Raw genomic sequence first — 5,938 nt, forward strand, 5'->3', positions numbered from 1 at the left:
ATGCACACTTGTGCGGCCTATCCCTTATCTTACCTCTGGGATGTAGCTGACAAATGACAGCACTACTCGGCTGCCAACCCTGTGTCTCTTGCTCGGCAGGGTGTGTGTGTGAGTGTGTGTGTGTGTTGGAGGGGGAAAAATCGTTGAGGGACATGGGGAGATGTAGGGGCGCACTGGCAAGATTCATGCTTTCTGATTGGTGGAAGTGAGCATCCTGCAGAGTTATGGATTTTTGACAGAAAAGATAGTTTGCTTCGACCATGTTGCTCAGCAGACTATGAAAAGAAGGTTATTTTCTTTCTATCCAAGTTCAAACCAAATATTTGTGCTAGTGAAATTTGTTATTTGGCCATTTATAGATTTTTCTCATTGAGCACAGGAAGAGACAGGGAGAGCATGAAAGGAAGGGAGGTGGAGGTTTAAAAAAAGGAAGGTTAAAGCTTATCAGGGTAAATCTATTTACCATAAGATATGTTAAAGGGGTAGTTCAACATTTTGGCAAATTGGCCCATTGCCATAATCCCTATAGTTTTAGGAGTAGATTTGTTACCTTTAATTGTTGGTGCAAACTGTTTTTAGAACGGCAGAGCAGAGCCGTTGTTTTTTTTTTTCGAGGTAAATGCAGAGTCTGCTTGCCGAAAAACTGCCCCAGACAGGGGCTCGCATCAGCGGTTTTGCATAAATTTGCCTCGAAAACGGGGCGGTGCGTGGCGCAGTGTTTAAGGCGGCCGCCCCATGTAGAGGCTACAGTCCTCAACGCAGGCGTCCCCGGTTCGAATCCCGCGTCGGGCAGACCTTTCCTGCATGTCATTCCCCCTCTCTCTGCCTCCCCCTTTCCTGTCTATCTCACTGTGTATCGAGTAAAGGCAAAAAAGCCAAAAAAATATACTTAAAAAAAAAAATAATAATAATAATAATTTGCCTCGAAAACGACTACGTCTCGTAACGTTCCATTATTATCTCATAGCGTGGTGAATGTGCAGGTCACAACTTGTCCACCAGAAATCCATGCCATAATCCCTATAGTTTTAGGAGTAGGTTTGTTACCTTTAATTGTCGGTGCAACTGCAAGCTATTTTTAGGATGGCGGAGCAGAGCCGCGAGCTGCTCATAGCTTGCACTGACAATTAAAGGTAACAAACTGCTATAGGGATTATGGCAATGGGCCAATTTGTTGAACTATCCCTTTAACATCTATAGCTACAGATAAACTTTTCTCATTTTTGAGACTTGTGACATCTATTGTTCTTTTGTGAGCTTTGACAGACACTATAAAACATTTAAAACATCTATCCGTTCATTTCTCGACACTTCTCTGAGTGTGGACATTAGTTGTTGGATCAGGGAGGCTTCCCTCCGAGCCGTGTCCTCTGGCAAATCCTGGAGGCTCCCACAGGCCTCCAGGCCATATGGGGTACATAATCCCACCTTTATTTTCTGGATCTGCCTTGGGGGTCATGTCCAAAAAAGCTGTGCACGTGACGTGGAGACATCCAGGAGGCATCGCAATCAGACGCCTGGACCACCCCGACCGGCTCCTTTTAGACACGCAGCAGCAGCAGCAGCAGCAGCTCTACACTGAGCTCCATGATGCTCGAGATCCTTAAGCTGTGATCTTAGGCTGTCAGTCACTACCCCGCAATTCATGTCCATAGGTGAGAAAATAACTAGTTTTGCCTTCAGGCTCAACTCTGTCTTCACCTTGGCAGTCTGGTACAGCCTCCATGTTACAGATGTGGCACCGCTCCGACCTTGTGTCCTGCGGGGACATCTGTGAGGACATCAATCCTCTCATTGATAAATACGTGTCTTGTATCTGGTTGTGTTCCTGCTCACTTTAAACATGCTGTTGTAGAACCACTGTTAAAAAACCCAGGCCCATTTCCAAACTGCCCTTTCTGTCCAAAGTCCTAGAGAAAGTTGTTTCATCACAGCTTCAAGATTTTTTAGATCAACATGGTATCCATGAAAAATTTCAACCTGGTTTTAAACAGCTTCATAGCACTGAGACAGCTCTTTTAAAGATTTTTAATGACCTGATCTTAGCAGTCGACTCTGGTCCCTCGGCAGTCCTTGTTCTCCTCGACTTAACGGCTGCTTTCCACACAGTCGACCACAATATCCTCCTGACCCGCCTGGAGAGCTATGTTGGGATCAGTGCCACTGCTCTGAAATGGTTCAACTCCTACCTGATGGACAGGACTTTTTCAATTCGCCTGGGAGATTACTCATCTGGACATGCCCCGCTCGTATGTGGTGTCCCCCAGGGTTCGGTTCTGGGCCCCACCCTATTTTCATTATATATGTTGCCCCTAGGTTCTATATTTAAAAAGCATAATGTCTCGTTCCATTGCTTTGCTGATGATGTTCAGATATACATGCCCGTAAAAATTAAAAGCAAAGGTGCATTGTAACCTTTGCTTGATTGTCTGAATGAAGTTAAGTTGTGGCTGTCATCAAACTTTTTAAAATGAAATGAGAGCAAGACAGAATTTTTGGGTTTGGCTCCCCGCTGTCATTGGGGGATGAACCCATCCTCGGGCCAATCTCCTCAAATACGCTCAACTCTGTGAAAAGTCTGGGAGTGCACCTCGATAACTCTTTTAAATTTAGAAAACAAATTTCATCTGTGGTCAGCTCAAGCTTCTTCCAATTGAGATTAATAAGCAAAATAAAAGCCTACATTACCACGGGTGACTTAGAGAAAGTGGTGCATGCCTTTATTACCAACAGGCTGGACTACTGCAATGCTCTGTATGTGGGCCTAGACCAGTCCTCTATCCAGCGTCTCCAGCTAGTCCAAAATGGGGCCGCTCGCCTTTTAACAAGTACTAGGAAAACCGAGCATATAACCCCAGTGTTGAGATCTCTCCACTGGCTTCCTGTTTGCCAGAGGATAAGTTTTAAAATTTTATTGTTGACCTTCAAAGCCATGAATGGCTTGGCTCCCCTTTATTTAAGTGACCTGCTTGTTCCCCACACTCTAATGTAGAACATCACGGTCAGCTGACCAATTCCTCCTCAGCATACCGAAGTCAAGACTAAAAACAAGAGGCGATCGAGCTTTTGCGGTCGCCGCTCCTAAACTTTGGAATAGCCTGCCATTCCCAATCAGAACAGCTCCAAACTTTCTCTATTGAAAACCCACCTCTTCTCCCTGGCTTTTAACCCTTGACAGATTGTTTTATCATTACAGTTTTATTGTATGTTGTGCTTCTATCCAATGTTTTATCCGATGTTTATTTTATTTATTGTGCTTTTATTATTGTGTTTTTATCTGATGTTTAAACGGTAATTGAAATTGTTTTAATTGTAAAGCACTTTGGTTCAAGGTGCTATCTAAATAAACCTGACTTTGACCTTGACCTTGCTGCCTAAACAACAGAGAGGTGACACCTTCTGTCCCTGGAGCCAGTTCCTGCAGAGTGGGGTCACCATGCCGGCGTGTCCAGCCCTTCGACTGACGCCCGACTGGCAGCAGAGCGGAGTCAAGCCACCGATTTCAAAGTTGGATTTGATCGTAGGAACAAAAGGAAACACTCCTTTAGTCAGAACACCTTTACATGGGAGATAATATGGCAATCATTTGCAGTAGTCACCGATGTCTTGAACTGCAGTATTTCTGGTAATGAGTACGCCTTGTCTGAGATCAGCTGTTCGCTTCTGAAATGTTAAAAGTCTTGTAATGTGCACTAGCTATTAAGGCTGGAACATGATTCTCTGGGCTGTGCACAGGCTTTTTCAACCTTTCTTTTTTTATTGTTATTATTATTCTTCAGTTTCAAACTTGCCATCTGACTGGATCTGAATCAACCAGGTACAGGTCCACTGTGTGTGTGACCCACCATTACCCATAATACCCTTCTCTGCGAAGTCCTTGGAGGCAGCTATACTATATGTATCTTGAGGGGAGCGTCGTTCCTGCCCTTATTCTCCTGAACTCTGTCTCACATCAGTAACAGCTGATTTTTATACAATCTCAGCTGCCACTCGAAAAAATAGAAAAAAAAAACAAACAAAAAGAGTTAGGATCACACGAGGGTCACACCCTTGTTTTTGTCAAAAGAAGAGACACTGCATATGATTTTATGGATGTCAGCATAAAAATCTGGCGACCTCTTTCATCATATTTCTCCTTTGTTTAGCTGTAACAAAAACAAACAAACAGAACAAATCCCTAGTGGATGTTTTTTTTGTTTTAGCAGCTGTCTGTCAAGTCACAAGAACAGTTTTATGAGTGCTGCCTGGGAAACCCCTGCACACATTTACTGTGAGAGTATCTGCCAATTATCACAATATAACAACATTATAAGAACTGCTGACATTCTAAGGCATCAAAGAATTTCCTGTTCTGCTGAACTGTCTGAGATTCAGCTTTTTGCAAAAAAAAAAAAAATTGAAAATCTGCCCCCAGGACATGAGGAATACAAACTGGACCAATGCCCCAAAGCTGTTTGCTGAACTGTAGCAGGGTGGCACCAGGGTCACTAATCATGGCTGAGCCTCTTCAGCAACAGGGGGATGGATGGAGGGAGGGAGGATGATGAGGAAGGTGAAGTGACAGAGGGGAAAGAAGTGCAGAGGTGATGAGAAATTGCAAGAGAGAGAGAGAGAGATGGAGGGGGGTGGAGGAGTAAATCAATGCATCTACAAACCTGTACCAATGATGAGCATCATCTCTCACAGCCTCATAGAAAACACTAATGTGAACTGAAGGCTCTGCAGATGGAGGGAAAGAGGAGGGCAGTCAAGGCCACACTTAACGGGGATCAGGTGAAAACAGATGCTTTAATTAGCAGACAGAGAAATGCCTGTAGCTCAGACAGTGTATATGCATGCACGTGTGTGTGTGTGTTTGTGCGAGTGTTTGATGGCTTTAATTAGTGTAAGTGTAAGACGAAACACAGGAAAATCAACAAAGTGGCATTTCTATAAAGGTTAACAACCACCCACCTTTTTCTCTGTGTTTCTCCTCCCATTTCATTCTTCCCTCCCTCATCCTTTCTTCCCAAGTGTTCAGTAACAGAAAGAGAGAGAGAGAGAGAGAGAGAAGAAGTGAGAGCGGGGCTGAGAGTGAGGAGGAGGGAGCAAAGACGCACAAGAAGACAGAGTAACTCTCTTTAATCAAACCAGTAGCTCAAAGTGCCATCAGCTTTATTAGCTCTAAACACAACACACACACACACACACACACACACACACACACACACACACACACACACACACACACATCGTCTGTCTGTTGTTGCAAGGCATACAAATTGAATTCTGCTCTCCAGAAACAAGGGAGAGATTTAGTTTCAAGCCTGTGTCACACCGTACAGATTACAGGTAGAAGCACAGAGATTACAGCCAAACTAAAATTGAGTGTCTAGTTTCTGATGTCTTGCCTGCGGCCTGAATCACCAAAGAGATTCCTCTGCCTCTGTACTCCACTCCTCGGGTTGCTGTAAGATTATTTAAGGAGGCGGTGGGAGAGATTGATGGGACAGTTATGGGACAGGATGATATGCGACACGTTTTAGTCTGCTGAGCCTGCAGCCCGGAGACAGGTGACGAGGTGACAGGGATTCAGAATATTTCTCTGTGTTTGTGTTTCCTCGGTTGCTGGGAGCCATTACACCGTTCATCACATCACGGCCCATTGTCCTTTCCCGATTGGGGCTAAATGTTCATCACACGTTTTCTGTCCTGTGGGTAAAGACAGGACCAGTCGGCAATGCTGCTCAATGCTCTTTGTTTTCAGAGCCCACTTAAGTAGTGGATTCAAGAAGAATAATGTCTTTCCCTGTAGTATTAGTGTGGTCCTGTTTGCAAGTAATAGAGGGCTTGCCATTGTTGATCCTGTAGCTACTATAGAGAGCCTAAGCGGAAGCAGGAAGTAACGCTCACCATGGGATCTCAATTCGGAAAAAAATTTGTGATCCGATTGAATTGT

The sequence above is a fragment of the Trachurus japonicus genome, chromosome 10 (assembly GCF_045865225.1).
Source record: "Trachurus japonicus isolate A0001 chromosome 10, Traja_1.0".
Taxonomy (NCBI): domain Eukaryota; kingdom Metazoa; phylum Chordata; class Actinopteri; order Carangiformes; family Carangidae; genus Trachurus; species Trachurus japonicus.